Raw genomic sequence first — 17,208 nt, forward strand, 5'->3', positions numbered from 1 at the left:
TAATAAATAGTACAAAAAAATTTGCGCAAACAAGTTTGACATCTTAGATGAAATAAAGATTCTTTATTTCAAACACACAAATTAGGATGAGGGACTCAAGATGAAACAGAAAATTTTAACAGCCCTATATCAAGAAACTGAATTCACCACTAAAAGCCTCCCCCCAAAAAAACCTCAGATGACTTCACTAGTAAATTCTATCAAACATTTAAGGAAGAAACAATACTATCCCTACACAAACTTTTTTAAAAAAAATGATAATAATAAATGAAGAGAGAACGTTTCCCAAATAACTGTGAGTAACATTGCCCTGATATTGAAATGAGACAGATATTATAAGAGTACACTCCCTCATGAATATAGTTACAAATATTCTTAACAAAGTCGTTGCAAACTGAATCCAGTAAAACATAAAAAAGATAATATATCATGACCAACTATGGTTTGTTCCAGGAATGCAAGATTGTTTAACATTCAAAAATTAATCAATGTAATTCATCATATTTACCAAAAAAAAAAAAGCCATATTATCTCAATAGATACAAGGGAAGCATATGACAAGATTCAATATCCATTAATAAAAACTTTCAGCAAACTAGAAAACTTCCTCAACCTCATAAAAGACATCTACATAATCTTCAGCTAACATATTTATTTTAAAAAATTAAGTTTTTTTCTTCTTAAGATCAGAAAAAAGTAAGAATGTCGACTTTCACCACTTCGGTTAAACAGTGTACTGAAAGTCCTGCACAATGGAATAAATGAAGAAAAAAATAAAAAGCATCAGAATCAGAAAGAGGGAAGTAAAACGGTCCCTATTTATAATTGTCAGGATTATCTATGTGCAAAATCTTAACGGACTACCAAAAAAGCTACTCAAATAAATAAGTGAATTTAGAAAAGTCACATAAACAAAAATATTAAAAAACAATTATATTTCTATACACTAGCAATAAACAATAGGAAAACGAAAATATTTTAAATCCATTTATAACATTCAGAAATATGAAATACTTAGGAATAAATCTGATAAAATGTGTAAAGCCTATACGCTGTCCACTACAAATCACTGCTAAGAGAAATGAAGCAAGATGAACACAGACGAAGAGATAAGACAGTCCATGTTCACTGGCTGAGAGACTTAGTACTGTTAAGATGTCAGTTCTCTCCAAATTGATCTAAGGAATTAAGGCAATGACAGTCAAAACCCAAGCAGGCTTTTTTGTAGAACTTGACAAGCTGATTTTAAATGTACGTATAAATGCAAAGTGCCTAGAATAGACAAAACAATTGAAAACAAAGCAGAGCTGGAAGGCTCACACTACCCGACTTCAAGAATTTATTAGAAAGCAACAATCATGAAGATGGCTTGGTTTGGGGGCTGGTGGGGAATAAGCCATAACAAACCAGAAACAAGTCCAAAAACAAAGCCACACAGACATGCTCCGTTACTTTTCAAACATGATGCCAAGAGAATTCAATGGGAAAGGATACCTTCTTTAATAAATGGTGTTGGAACAACTGGTTATCCTTTATAAAACATGAACCTCAATCCTTAGCCCTTACCAGTTAAAAGTTACACTTGAAATGGATAATAGATTTCGTCAGAAAAGCTAAAACCAAACTTCCTCAGAAGAAAACATAGGAGAAAATCTTTATGAAAATAGGTTAGGCAGGGATTTCTTAATTGGAACACGAAAAGCACAAACTACTAAAAACAACTGATAAACTGCATTTAATAAGAAAAACATCTGTCCTTTGAAAGATGTCATTAATAAAACAAAAAAGGCATGCCAGAGACTAAGAGAAAATATTTGCCATAAAAATAACCTGACAAAGGACTGAATCCAGAATATGTAAACAACTCTTTTAACTCAAATATAAGACAGACCAATTCAAAAGTCAACAAAAATTTGAGCAGATACTTAAAAGAACATATACAAATAGCTAACAAACAAACACAGGAAAAGATATTCAACTAAACCTCAACAATATAGCACTACAACGTACCCACTAGAACGGTGAGTTTGGGCAAGGACTTGGAACAGCTGCACTCACACATCAGCGGTGGGGATGGAAAATGACACAGCCACTTTGGAAAAAGTCTGCAGTTTCTTATAAGTTAGACATACACTTCCCACACAACCCTACAATTCCACCTGTCATGTCCATACTAAGATGTTCACACAAATGCATAAATCATTTTTATATCATTTTTTATTGTGATAGAATACACATAAAATTTACCATTTTAACCATTTAGAGTCTACAATCCAGTGACATTGAGTACATTCACTATGTTACACAACCATTACTACTATTTCCAGAACCTTTTAATCATCTCAAAAGGAAACCCCATTAAACAGTCACTCCTCACTCTCCCCTCCCCCAAACCCTGGCAACCACTGATCTGCTATCTATGAATTTACCTATTCTGGACATTTCAGTAAATTAAATCATAAAATACGTTCCCTTTTATGTCTATTTTCACTGAGCACGTTTTCAAGGGTCATCTACATTGTAGCACGTGTCAGTGCTCCATTCTTTTATGGCTGAGTAATATTTCATTGTTGGATGGACCACATTTGGTTATCCATTCATCCAGTGATGGACAATTGGGTCATCTCAGTCTTTTGGCTGTTGCTATGAACAGCTGTGTACGTGTACAGTGTTTGTTTGCATATCCGTTTTCAATACTTTTGCATATACGCCCAGAAGTAGAATTGCTGGGGTATATGGTGATTCCGTGTTTAATTTTTTGAGGAATCTTTAACTATTTTCCAAAGCTGTATGATTTTACATTTCCACCAGCAGTGTAGGAGGGTTCCAATTTCTCCACGTGCTCAACAACACGTGTTATTTTCCATTTTTTTGAAAAAGCCAAGTGGGAAGTGGTCTCTCACTGTGGTTTTGATTTGCACACCCCTAGTGACTAATGATGTTGAACATCTTTTCATGCGCTTGTTTGTCATTTGTATACCTTCTTTGGAGATATGTTTGCTCATGGTTTTTTTGTTTGTTTGTTTTGTTGTTTTGTTTTTTAGGCGAGGCAACCCTTGGTTGATCTCACAGATTGAAAGGACCTTGTCAGCCTACAACACCTGGTCTTCCTAGGTGGTCTCCTATCCAAGTACCAACCAGGCCTGACCCTGCTTAGCTTACGAGATCAGATGGAATCGGGTTTGTTCAGGGTGGTTGTTTGCTCATATTTTAACTGGCTATTCGTCCTTTTGTGTTGAGTTGTATTATATTCACAGCAATCCTGAACAGGAACAGTTGCTTATATTCACAGCAATCCTGAACAGGAAGCAATCAAAACATCCACCAACAGGTGAATCAATAAACCATAATACCTACACAACGTAACAGGACTCAGCAGTAAAAGACATGAAGTACTGATATACTCAGCAACGCATCAGAATCTTAGAAACATCATGCTGAATAAAAGAAACTATAGACACAATGGGTCTATAACACATGCTACCGTTTCGCAACTCCTGAAGAAACTAATTTCATCTATAATAATCTAACCTCAGCAGATCAGTGATTGCCTGGGTGGCAGGCTAAATGCTAAGGGGCGACAGGGAATTCTGGAAGGGCTCACAGGCCAGTCTCTGCCTCCAGTGCTCAACTCTGGTGCAACAGCGTCAAAGCTGCAACTGATGATAAATGAATGGGTGAATGGCACAGCTGACCTGCAGGCCAGAGTTTATCAACTCCTGGCCTGCACCAAGATTATGATGGTAGGTGCATAACTGTATACATTTGTCAAAACTCTACTAAACAGTGCACTTAAAATGAGTACTTTTTTATTGTATGTAAATTATACCTCAATAAAATTGGTTGAGGAAACACTGTTTCTACAGGCAAGCACACAAGTCTAATAGAGTGAGGACCATGCCCCGCCTCTACCTTCTTGTCCCTCCCGAAAGGTGTACACAGAAGGACAATCTGTGCTTAGCCCTAGCAGCTCTTAAACACCCTGGTACATTCAAATCCCCTGGATGGCCTATGAAAACACAGAGCTTCTGATTTAGGAGGCCTAGGGTGGAGCCGAGAACCCATACTTCCAGTAAGTTCGGAGACTAGATGCCACTGGCATGGGGACCACAGTTCCGGAAGTGCTCTCTTATTCTCCTAGTGGTCAGGGGATGTGGAATTAAGTTGGCGTTATAGATAAAACCTTGGCCCTCACTAGTGGCTGGAACCTGACTGTAGGAAACACCAGACCAATGTCAGGAGGGAACGCTCATGGCCAGCTGGCGACTGGACAAGCACGAGGTCAAGGCTTCACTTTCTCAACCCCTAGCAGACCTGGACCCCTTCTCCCGCCCCCCACAGCTGTGCTCTCCTCTGGGAGGGCATCCACCCCTGCCCAGGGAACTAGCTCTCCAGGCCCCGAGTGCCCATCCCCCGCTGAGTGCCCACTGCCATACTCAGGGCTCAGCTGTCCCAAGCTTCTATGACCATTCTTTGCTGCCCTGGCCTCCTCCCCTGCCTTCAGACCCCAGGGCCAAGCAGAGGTGCCTTGCACATTACAGGCCAATGACAACTTACAGGGGACAGCTGGCCTGATGAAGAAACTCCTCCCATCTGCCCAACCCAGCTCCTGAGACTGGAGAACCCAGTCAGGAGCCTCCCTCTCAGCCTCCTTTTCCTCTGCTCCATTTTTCCCTTCAGGAAGAGACCTAAACCAGAAGCCTTCTCTCAACCCTGCTTGCCTATCAGCTTCTGCCCCTCTTTTGTAATCTCTTGGTCTGCCACTCCCCCAGACCCCTCGTCAGGTCACCAGTAACCTCCATGTTGTAAGGTCAATTCTCAGTCCTCACCTCACTTGACCCCTGGCCAGTCAGTCCTTCCTCTCCATGTATCTCCTGCCATAGCCCCCAGACGCCCATGGCTTTCCCCTGCTTTGCGGGCCACTCCTGCCTGGTCTGTTAGCCTCGGACCTCTTTTCTCCATCTACCCACCTCCCTTGTGTCCCGTGCTTTAAAAACATGACCTATGTGCTGGCATCACCCAGTCCAAGTCAATCCCTCCAACTCCAGTCTCTTTTGTGTAGTGGGCTCCTCACCACCTCCACCTGGACAGCGATGGAGCTGTCTGGAGAGCCTGCTGTTCTCCCAAATTCCCCATCTCAGGACTATGCCAATCCCATCCCTCTGACTGTCCGAGCCAAGAATCTCAGGGTTACCTGGGCTCCTCTACTCCTCTATTTTCACAACACAACCCAGAATCTGGCTAGACCCCTACCTGCACAGGGCGGCTCCTGCCCCTCCCAGTGAACACTGTGCCCTAAGGCCTTGCTCACTTGTGCCTGGATGTCCTTCTGGGTCACTCTGCGTCTATTCCATACCACTGGCTTGAGGAGGCCCACTGGCCACCTGATTTCAAATCCCAAATACCCCCAACTGTTGGCTTCCTGAGTACCTGGACCTCACATTTTCTACGGACTATGATGCCATAGGTGACACAATCTGATTCATTTCCTCTCTATAGCCTTCCATCTCCTTCTATGTGACCGTGAGCTCCAATCGGGCAGGCATTCTATCTCTTGGTTTCTTGCTGTAATTGGCACTCAGTAAACATGAGGGAAGCAGTAAGACTCCACGAAGTCAACAAATTTTGGAGTCAAAGGTCCAACTCCTTCACCTCTAAAAAGATGAGCAATGGGACATCACTGACAAAGATCACAGACATGCCAAGTACCCTAATCGCCTGGGTGGCACAGCTCTTCTTGAGTAAGACCCCAAAGCTCCTTGAAGGACTGGGAAACAGAACAAACCAGATGTGAATGGGAAAAGGCGACATGTGCTTATGCCCATTCTGATGGCAGGCAGCTCAGGGCTGTAGCTGCACCCCAGGCTCAAGGCTAGCTGGGCTGTGCCCTCCTTAGACCATAGAAAACACTGGCCAACAACAAAAACACTGGTCAACAAAGGGGTCCAGCTTCAGGCCCTTATTTTGGGCAGCCCCCTAGAAATGCAGCATCCTTCCAAACAAAATAAAAATACACACCCGGCAGAGCCAAACACCACCCAAATGCTAGATCAAAACATTATATTCTGGTGTTAAAGCAACTCAAATTTCTTGCAATAGGGCAGTAAAGTAGAAAAAAAAAAAAACTAGAATTACAGACAACTTCTATCTTTCACTTCGCAGACTTACCATTTTTATGCTTTTTCTGTTAGTGCAGATCAAGGTTACTCAATGCACCTCAACTACATGAAAGGAGAAAACAGACAAAACCACCTCTGAAAATGAGTGCAGCAGCCCACAGTGGTAGGCTTTCCAACCAGCAATGGAAACCCAACTGAACCATCTTTGCTTTCATTTCTGGGCCAAGTCCCATGGAGGGGAACTTGCTTCTCCACTTGAACTAGGACTGTGGTGGGTCGGAGCTGAGGGCCTCCCACCCCATAGCCCAGACCCAGGACAGCACAGGCTGCCTCTGCTCAGCTCTCATAAATAGTGTAATGTTTGAAAGAAGTGATTCTTGGGTCACTTGCGGGTCTGACTGCAGTTCATTCAAAGCCTGCAATCCTGGGGTACTGCTAAGAAATAATCCAGGAGAGGGTGCAGTCTCTGCTTTCAAAGACAGCATTTGAGATTTTTAGGCTAGAAAAACAGAGCCTATCCCTCGGATGGAGGCTCGCACAAGCATGTAGGGAGGCGGCAGTAGGTGGATGGCATCCGGGATGCTGGAGTGCCCAGGAGCAGCAGCAGGGAACAAACCCAAGTATGCATGCAGGAGGGTCAGGCAAGCTGGAAAGTGAGCCACTCCAGGGAACTGGGACCAGCCCATTTGTTAGTCTCAAGGAGAACCTTAATCGGCGTGCCAAAATCACCACCACAGCTCCAGGCAAGGTCTAACAGCAGGGAGGATGGAAATGGCTGTAAGCCATGCCATCTACAGTGCAGAGGAGCCAGCCCAACCTGCCCACTCTCGGCAACACCCTGAGACTCACCCAGAGATGTCCCCAGATGGTGAGTTGCACCTGCCAAGCCCAGGGCAACCTGAGACAGGGGGAGAGAGGACCTCCCACCAGGCCTCTGTCACTTTTGCAGCCACTTTTCTTCTTATCTCCTATTCTCCCTTCTAGAATGGTGAAAGGTCAGGAGAGAAATAGCTGTCCCCAGCAGAGAATCACAAGGACCTAAGGCTTTCTCCCAGGGAGCACTCTTGACAATCAGCCAATGACAAATTCATTTGTTCATTTTTACACAGCCAGCCTCACCCCACTGACACCCTGCATACCTGGACGGTTCACAGGTCACAGTTGTCCTGGAAGAATCTGGGGATGGGAGAGGCACTGCTCACCACCTCACCTTCCCAGGAGTCTTTTAACCAAGCAAATTCTCAGCATAAAGCGAAAAGTAGCTATAAATAAGGGAGTAACCAGGAAGCTAATTCACTTGTGTATCTGCAGGGACCTAACCCAGGGACACTGGAGACACCCAAGAGATATGGGTCCTAGCTGCTAACCCACGAGCTCTGGCCTCAGGTTCACCACACATGACACCAGATCAGGAAGAGGCTCTTTGGCCACCCTCCCAGCCCCACCCATCTCTTCCCCACCACCAAAAACGGGACACATAGGGAGGAGTGGGAAGCCTGGGCCTGTCCACGCTGGGTGTATGAGGCGGACTTCTTCCGGAAACACAGAGACAACCACTGATCTTTGAATCGCATTATTGATTTTGCTGTGTGCTGGCACTGATGGATGACGCTCCCCCTCGCTCAGAGCCGGCCATTACTGTGCACTTCAAGCATTGGCCTAGACTTCCCTGCCTGCTGTGGAGAAGGCACTTGAGATCAAATCAGCCTCATATTACCCACACGGTGAGGGTCACATGTGGATGAGGTCACTAAGGTCACCTCTCCTCCCCCAGACACACTGGGCAACTATGGCATGGCCTTCAACCCCACACCTCAGCCCGGGAGGGTGAACCATCTTCCAAGACTCCAAGCAAGCCTACCAGAGCACCCCAATCACCAGGGAAGAGGATTCTGTAAGGTTCTATTTTCCAAGAGGCATGTGTGCTGGTCAGGAGGGTGGGAAGGGAACTCAAGGCGCCCTTTCAGAGGGCATATAGATGGTAAAGGCCATCACAGAAGCCAGTCTCCCTCCCATGCCAGCTCAAGGTCCTATGACACCCTGCAATGGAGGAACCCTGGAAAGGAGTGACCCAGCAGAGCTGCCTCTTAATGTCGGCCATTAGTTTTTATTTCTTGACTTGACTTACCTGCCAGGTATACTAGAGACAACTTTTATCAGTCTGAGGGTTTGGCCTCCCAGGAAGACAGTCCTTGCCTGCAGAAACGCCTGGTGTGTCCCCTCATTCCTGAAGTTTTTCTCCCTCGTAGCACATGGTGCCTGGGGTACCCAGAGGAGGCCTGCTTTATTCTTCTTCACTCTTGCAGACGATGTGCACAAGCACCAACCGTTCAAGTGACAATTGGGGCATTATCTCTACCAGAATCCTGGCCCCGCTGCTGCCTGAGTTGGCCTATTTCTGGGACACAGTAAACATTCCCAAATAACGGCACCCAGACAGCCAGCAGGCAGGCTCCAAGGCCTGGGGCAGATACGAGGTGACAAGCCGCGGATGTCACTTCCCCCCCTGGAAACTTCCACTCAGTGGCACCTAGTGAATTTGAAGAGGCTCAGAACAGGAGGGCAGGCTGCTTGGCCACAGGCCCCAGGTTCAGCCTGACCACCCAGAGCCTAGGATATGCTCCATGTAAAGGGAGGTTTTCAAAACAAAAGCACAGCCACTTCGTGTGGTACACGCTCCAGAAAACAGGGCCCAGCCCTCAATTACAGGCCTCATTTTCAGTGCACTACCCACCTACACACTCCCATGCACCCCCACCACCCAACGCTAAATCAAATAAACGAAAAGGGAGACCACGACGCAACTCTCCTTTCCATGTTTGCACTGGCAAACCCCCAACAGACTCAGCCCCCCTGCAGCTCACCAGGCGGCTGCAACAGGTGCAGCCAAGCTAAGGCTGGTGATTCTCCTTGGCTGTTCTAGTATCACGCAGCCAAAACCCTAAAGGGAGCAGAGGCCTGCAGCACTCACGGCCAGGGCCGACCTGCCCCACCTGTCTGAGTGCGCCGCTCCGGATCCAGAGCACGGGGACAGCGGCCTCCGCGACAGAAATAGAAGCCGCTGGGCCCCGCCAGGCCCGAGTGGCCGGAGCGTGGCCGGACTGGCGGAGGCCGGGCGGGGCCGGGCGGTCAGGAGCGCTGCGGGACCCGGCCGAGCGCGCCACCCCGCTCCCGGCCTGGGTCTACTGCGCGCCTCGCGCCCCCGCGCCGCGCGGAGCCACCTGCGCAGGAGAAAGCCAGGGAGAGGAGGGGTCTTGGGGTTCCAGGAGGGTCCCGCCGCCCCGCGCACCTGCCTGCTCGGAGAACTCCCTCCGCCCGCCCACCCTTACCTGGCACGGCGCGTCCTGGCGGTGCCTGGCCGGCGAGCGCGGGCGCAGGAATGGCGGCAGCGGCAGCGGCGGCGGCGGCGGCGGCGGCGGCGGCCCCAGTGGCAGCCGCTGAGGCCGGCGCAGAGGGGCGGTGTGGAGGGGCGGCGCGGGGATGCTGCGGCGCGCGAGGGCGCGGGGCGGACGCGGGAGAGAGGGCGCGGGGCGGCGCGCAGGCCCCTCCTCCGCTCGCCGCCTTCCCTGCCCGCCTCCCCCTTCCCCTCCCCCTCTTCCTCCCGCCTCCTCGCCGTCTGCCTGGCTCACCTCCCTCCGCCTCTCTCCCCAACCCTCTTTCTCTCTCCTTTCTTCATCCTCCTCCACTTTCCACCCAGGTCCCCAGAGGCTGGCCCCCTGCTCTGACCCTCTGCTAGGTCCAGCATGGGTTCTGATGAAGTTCCCAGTTACCACCTGGTAATGCCCCTTCTGGGAGCCTGGCTGGACCCCACCCTTCCCAGGACCCCACTCTCCAAATCGTCAAGGGTCCTGCACCCCCAGGCCCTGGTGCAGCTCTGCTGGGGACCAGATCTGTACAGTGTATGGACAAAGCACGTGGGCATCCAGGACTCTTGCCCCATTGCTTCTAAGCAAATCTGACTTTGGGCAAGAACATCGCAAACCACGACCCCTGCCAGTTTCTCAGGTGAGGTGGGCAGGCGCCTCTTCCAATCTAGGTTTTTCTGCAGCCCTTCTGTGCCCCCATGCCAATTATTTGATAAGTGTTCACCGTCTTCCACACCTGATAGCAAAGGGTTCCCCAGTGTGGCTTCTGATGACAGATGTTTAGACTAACCCATGGGTGTGGGGCCCTGGGGACCTTCAGAACACTGCTCACTTCCACTTTGGAGGGAGAAGTGACAGACCTGGGACCATGACTGGCCTGGTGATCAGAACTGCCAAAGGACACTGTCCTCAGAAAGGGACACAGTTTCCTAGTCTGGAGTCAGAGGTTCACCCTCACCCAGGCCTGGCCAGTGCTACCTGGGCTGCAGTGCCCTCCTGGGAGCCCTCAGCTACTTTCCTAATGACTATGGCTGCTGAGAGCCAGAGAAGAGTTTTAAAAGAAGCCAACCCTTTGATCCCCCCGAATCAGCAACAGCCCCAGAGCCTGTTTCCTGCAAGGGCCTCCTGACATTCTAAGCCTGGCCTTAGGCCTTAGGACCAGTGAACCAATAAAGGACCAGCAAAGACGGAGAAGGTGAAGCAAGTGCCCAGAGTGCAGGCAGGGTTGGGTGGGAGCTCACACTCCTTCCTCTGGGTGGGGGTCACACCCTGGAATCTGATAGACTCCAGATTGTCTTGGCTCCCATGCCTTCTAGGTGACCTGAGAGTCCCATCTTGCCCTTCCCTCAGGGCAGTCATCTTCAGAGTCAGCTGCACATCAGGAAGGAATCAGCAGAGAGTCCACAGCACCGTGTGTTCTGCACTCGTTGATGGCAGCTGTATAAGAAGTGGGGCTGATGCCCTTCCTAAGCTCCCTTCCGGTTGGAGGAGTCTGAATCTATGCCCCTGTTCCATTTGGATTAAAGCTTGATGGGAAGGGATTAAGGTTGGGCTGTTTCAACAGCATTCCATGCCCCAAATAGGGACCCACTCTCAGGATCAATAAATGCAAGCATTGCAGAGATGAGGGAGGGGGGCTCTCCTATATTCTTCACAAGTCGAACATGTCTAGAACACGGTGCCCTTGCTTGGTATCTAAGGACAGCCACCAGTGAGCTGTGGGTGGGTCGTCGACATCCCTGGAGCCTTCGGCTTGGAAAATGGATGTGTGGAGCACAGGATGGCGGAATCCAAATATTTGCAAAACTATTCTGGAAGAAAGATTACCCTGTGGGGTTAGGAAGGGCAGAAGGAGGACAGATGGGTAGAAATTAGATTAGAGAGTAGGTTTCCACCCACTATGAATGCTTTCTGGCAGAACTGCCTGCCAGAGGAGCCGGCCACCCCTGGAGAAGCGTGTCCTTCAGGGTTAGTGTCTAGACAGGTTCTGGGGCCACCGCAGGAGCCAGCTGGAGGGGCCTGCAGCTGGGGGATGATTGCTGAGACCTCTCCCAGATGTTAGACCCCGCCACACTCTCGTAAAACCATACGTATGGCAGGTCCTGCACCCCTTCCCACTCTCTCTGCAGAGTGGAATGGCCCTGGCAAGGAAGAGGCTTAGTTAGCACACCTGGCCTGAAGCCAACTCTTCCAGCTTCAAGACTTTCAATCCTAAACCTCTCCTGGCCTCTTTCCTCATTTGTGTAAGGGAGACAGGAGAGAATTCTGAGATGATGGTTGTTCCCACCACCCCAGCACCTTGGAGGTCCTTCTTTCCTGTGGCCTTACCCAGGTCACAGAAAGGGATCCAATCGGTCTTTTCTTTTTTTTGTCACTGTTCTGCATTCTACAATGAGGCATTTTAAATACATACTTAGGAATAGACAAATGAACCCCTGTTCATGAGGTGGTGATCTCGGACCTACTCTCCATTCCCCCAATACTGATTTGAAACATATCAAAGACCAATGTGGACCAATTTGTCTTTGAGCTTCCCCAGAAATGCCGAGTGTTTGGACACTTAGGTCATGTTCGTGAAGTATCTCTACATTTCTCACTGGCATGTGGACACCATCTACGAGCAGATGATCACGGTGACTGCCTAGGTGATGTTTAAACTCCATATGAAAGAAACTCAGTGTGGCTACACTTGGCTGGCTTCTGCCATCACCCAAATGGACTTGAGGAGAGATACCACTTCTCGGCTTCTGATCACGTGTGTGCAGTGGAACATGGGTGTGGTGGGCTGGGAGCAGTTTTCAGATTGTTCACATGGGAGTATTTGAGCAAGGGAGAAAATGTTTTTGAGAAGGGCTGACATGTTGCTGTTCACCTGCAATTGGATGTGTAGCCCTAGCCCCAGCCTGTGACCAGGGCATAGTACATGGGCTGCAAGGTGAGGGGAATGGTGGCCCCTGAAGAAATGGGCCCTGGGGGCCGAAGTAATGTCGAGTAGCCCGTGCCACTTCCAGATCTGGGGAAATGTCTTTCTGCGATGACCATAAAGTGCTCTTCTGATGCATGAGAACAGACCTCTGCTGTGAGTGCTGCTGTGGCTGCTGATGGCATGACTGCCGCCCCACCCCTCACTGTCCCCTCACACCCCAGAAAAGGCCCACTTCCTGCCACCTCTCTAAGATAACGGGTCCTCAAGGTCTCCATCGGTCACCTTATTGTCAGAGCAGTTTCTTCAACTAAAGAAGGAAGTATCTGGGTACCCCCAGTGCCCTTCTGTGCCATTGCCCTCCTGGGACCCCGACTGGATATGAGAGTTTTTTCTTAAAAGCAGTCATTGTTCTGTGCACCCCTTGAAGTAGTCTAGCTGTCAGACCACTAAGCGCTAACTCCCTGTGGCCAAGGAGTGTAATCGAGTCTCTCGTACATTCTCCCAGCACTTCCCATGTCGCTGAGCACGCAGCATGGCTTATCAACCCATCCTTTGTCATAGGAGTAAGATTCCAGACAGCAGGGCTGGAGAAAGCAGCGGGGCACCACCCCAGCTGGAACCGGCAGAAAGTGGAAATTGGGATGGCAGAATAGGACACTGGCATGCTGCCCGGGCTGACCATTAGCTTAATCAGAGATGGTGTCTTCACTGACCTCCACCAGTAATGCCTTCTTGACCCCATAGGCCACCTATGCTACCAGCTACAGAGCCACCGCACTCCCCTGTGCTCCCGGCCTCTACAAATGCTCTTCTGGCGGTACATTTATTCCACCCCACGCACACTTCCCCGCTGAGCAGAGTGTCCCCTCCCACTGTGATGTCACCTCCCACCAGGGGCCACTATAGCTGTTTCCTCATATCTTTCCTTTTAGTCTGGCCTTCATTTTGGAGGTATTCATTCTGGCATTCATTCTAAAGCTTGATGAAGTCCATTGACCTCTTTTCAGAATAATGCTTTTTAAATTCATAATATAAAATACAAGATTAGAAAGGAAACCTATTATACTGAAATCCCATTATCAAAATAGTTTAAACTGTGATCCATTTTCTTTATTTATACACTGAGTAACACACTCTAACAGCAAGTCTGATAACTAGTAATTTTAAAGTCTTGAGAAGCTGCCTGGTATTTTGAGATGTGATGTGAAAACATTTGTGTTTTCTACTGGGGCAGGTGGCACATTCGGTTTACGTGACTGTGTTCTGTTGTCTGCATTCATACTTGAAGGAATGATTAATTTCAGTTAGCAATTATTGGTGGGGGCAGAGGAGGGGATGTAATTATTTTCTTCCCCATCCATTTCACTTGGATGGACCCTCCAAAGTCTATACTGATTAAGAATTAGTATTTTAAGGAAAGAGACTTTGGCTCGCCAGTACCTAGCACAATGCTTGTATAAAATGCCCTCCAACATGTTTATTGTATTAATGAAGGAGATAGAACACTTAGTTGCAGGTGACAGAAGTTCAGCTCAAACTCTCGGCTTGCTCCCATCTTAAGGTGCTGCAGGTATAGTTGGATCCGGGAGCTGAACTGCCATTGTTAGATCTTTCTTTTGCTGACTCTGCTCCTTCCTCTCTGATTGGCTCTGGTTCTGCTTGATGGTTGCTTTCATTCTCTCCTGTCACAAGACCACTGGCAATCTTAATCGAAAATGATAACAAAGACTCTTCTTCATCATAATACGGGTCCCATGGAAGGACTTTGGTTGACTCAGTTTGGTCTCCTGCCATCCCATGAACTTATAACCCTGGACAGGGAAAGGGAGCCACACAACTGGTCAGACCTGAGCCATATGCCTATCCCTGCGGTAGGGTGTGGTCGATCACCTTGAAGCACCTCGGGGCCGGATGAGAGCATTTCCCTAGTGGGCAGATGGTGCTGAGCAGACAAAAACAACTCCGTTCAGCTGTGTTAGAGCCAGAGGGTGAGTGAGTAATCACGGTGGATTCTTCTGAGGGCAGGGTTTCCTGTTATAATAAAGAGACCTAAAATACAGTGGTTTAACCAAGATACAACTTTGTTTATGTCTTATACATACATATTGGCAGAGATAGGCAGACCAGGACTGGAGGCAGCTGCGCCATCCTCCATATAGATGTTACCGCCCAACTGGAGGGAGAAAGGGAAGGGCTCACAGATTCAAAGGCAAGACCAGGAAGTGACACACATCACCCTGTCACATCCCCCTGACCAAGACTTAGTCATGGCTGCATGTAGTTTCAAGTGAGGCTTGATCATATAGTTGTTCGCTGAGCACCTGCATGCTCAGCTAAAAAGTCTACTACATTAAGGAAGGGGCGAATAGATATGGCTGGACAATTAGGGACTGCCATACACACTCTAGTGTAATTAGTGTAAATAACGAATGTAAGTAGAATACTACTCACCCACTAGAATATCTAAAATTAAAAACATCATGTCTGTGTGATGATGTGGAGCAACCAGAACTCTCATACATGCTGGTGGGAGTGTAAAATGGTGCAGCTGCTTTGGAAAAATACTTAGCAGCACCACAAAAGCTAAAATACATACACCCTATGACCTAGTAATTCCTCTTCTAGGTATATACCCCAAAAAATTAAATACATTTTTTCACCAAAAAGACACGTACAAGAATGGTCACAGAAGCTTTATTGTTATAACCCCAAATCAAAACGATCCAAGTGGACATCAACAGTAGAGAGGCAAAGACTAATGGTATATTCACACAGTGGAATACTACTCAGCAATGAAAAAGAAAGTGCTCCAAGCAACAAAATGGATGAGTCTTTTAGACATTGGTCTGAATGAAGGACATCAGACATAAAGAGCTCATATGATCATATGACATGTTCTGTCTATAAGAAGTTCTAGAGCGGGCAAATGTAATCAGTAGTGATCGACATCAGATCTCTATCACTTGGGCAGATTCTGATAAGAGAAGACAATGTGAGTGTGAAGACACTCACTATCTGGCTCTATGTGGTGGTTAGCCAAGTGGATACATATGCCAAAATTCACTGAGCTCTAGCACTGAGGATTTCTGTACTTTCATATATGTGTGTTTTAGTTCAATCAAAAAACAAAAATATGCAGAAAGGAAAAGTGTTACATTATTAAAGCCAGTGGTGTACTCAACTCCCTAGAGGCCCTGCCCAGGGTTGGGAGGACCCCCGCTACACAGAGGCTGCCAGCAGGCAGAGTTGGGTCCCTGACACCATAGGGCTTGAGTTTCCCAGTACCAACATGCAGGCAGGGAGTGTTGGCCTTATTTTCCAGACAGGAAATGGGGTAAGGTGAGTTATGTTTATTCTTCACTGTTTGTGCCCTTATGAGACAGGATTTGGACCCTGGTGTAGGGATTTCTGGTGATACCCTCTACACACAGACATGTCAGTAGTTTTTGTGCAAACACAGGCAATGAATGGACCATGAGGTGGGCAAGCCACCTTCCCCGGGAACCACCCACCTCAGCTGTCAGTTTACCTATTGGCTGGGCCTGGGACAGGGAACTCAGTGATCTAGACTCCCTTCTGATTAATCAGGGATTTGTAGAGTACCTAGAATTGGATAAATCAAAGAGAAAAGTTGGAGATCTCATCGCCCTTATTATTATCCCTGGTTTTCTCTTTATCCACGACTTTATTCACTCAGGCCTTCTGGCCACGTGATAGCCGTCCTCTCGCAGCATTGCCGAGCTTCGCTTATTGTTTGTTGGAGTGAGTCTCTGCACTTGCCCTTCCCTTCATTCAGCACCCCTTGTCATATTGATATAGGCACTAACCATTGCTGAGTACACTGTGCGCAGGTTAGAGGAAATAATCAGCTTTGAATGAAAGACTCGCATGCCCATAAATGACTATAACCTACCTGTTATGGTCCAGTTTCATAACCTACCTGTTATGAAAAAGCCTAACTGAAAGATTCTTCCCTAAGAACTCTGTAATTGCTATCAGAAATAAAAAGTATTTTTTAAATCAGATCATTGTCTAAGGATTATGAAAACCATCAGACCTGCCTGCTTCGGACCCCACCAGCGAGCTATGGTGCTCCCCTCAGAAAACAGGGGAACCCTCCCAGTGCTAACACTTCATGTTTCCTTGCAAAGTACTTGACTGGTATTTTATTCAATAGAACCAAAATCATTTTAAAACTAAGTATGTTTACAAATGCTGAGTTTTAATCAAAATTAAGGTGGCATTTTCTATTACTGAGGCAAAATACAAGAGTAAAGGAGATACAAGTGGAAACCTTGGTTCCAGCAGAAAGTGCTTGATAATGAATCTATGCTTTAAAATTATTATGTGAGAATATCAAAAGTAGTCAAAATAAACAGAGGTAAACAAAATAAGAAGTTGACCACCCTCTTTCTTCCCCCACTTTCCTGAACAATCAAAGTGTTTTTCCCCAGGGCTTATTTTCCCTCAAACATGTAAGGTATGCACCTTTTCTTTTAAAAGGTCTGGTATTAATCTCTCTCTCTTTTTGTATTTTAAAGTAGGACTGAACAATTCCCATACTCAGAGACACCCTTCAGTGTGCATACATACTGACTTACTTCATTCTTTCAAAAATCATTCTAAACCCCTATTGAAAGTAACATGTACACAAGGTAAAACAACAACAACAACAACGTAATCCAACAATACAGAAGTATGTTTTAAAAAAAAAATTCTTGTCCTGCCTCTTATCCCAAGTCTCAGAAAAACCATTTTTAGATTCTGGTATTTACCTTTGTAATTCTAACAGAAAGAA

General features: G+C 47.3%; 1 protein-coding gene and 1 pseudogene across 3 annotated transcripts in view; both read right to left on the reverse strand.

Moving 5' to 3' along the window:
* Window positions 1–9,516, reverse strand: part of SEMA4D (semaphorin 4D) — a 104,965-nt gene extending 95,449 nt beyond the window's left edge. For 2 of the 3 annotated variants that reach the window (XM_039852178.1, XM_039852175.1), the window contains exon 1: window positions 9,449–9,516. The gene's annotated coding sequence lies outside the window, so the exon portion shown is untranslated. Of the gene's footprint in view, window positions 1–8,247; window positions 8,858–9,448 lie in introns of those variants that run through there. The other variant, XM_039852176.1, reaches the window with a different exon arrangement.
* On the reverse strand, window positions 3,090–3,203 carry LOC120594163 (uncharacterized; annotated as a pseudogene).
* Window positions 9,517–17,208: the final 7,692 nt, after the last annotated feature.

The sequence above is a fragment of the Pteropus medius genome, unplaced genomic scaffold, assembly GCF_902729225.1.
Source record: "Pteropus medius unplaced genomic scaffold, Ma_sr-lr_union100, whole genome shotgun sequence".
NCBI classification, from domain to species: Eukaryota; Metazoa; Chordata; class Mammalia; order Chiroptera; family Pteropodidae; genus Pteropus; species Pteropus medius.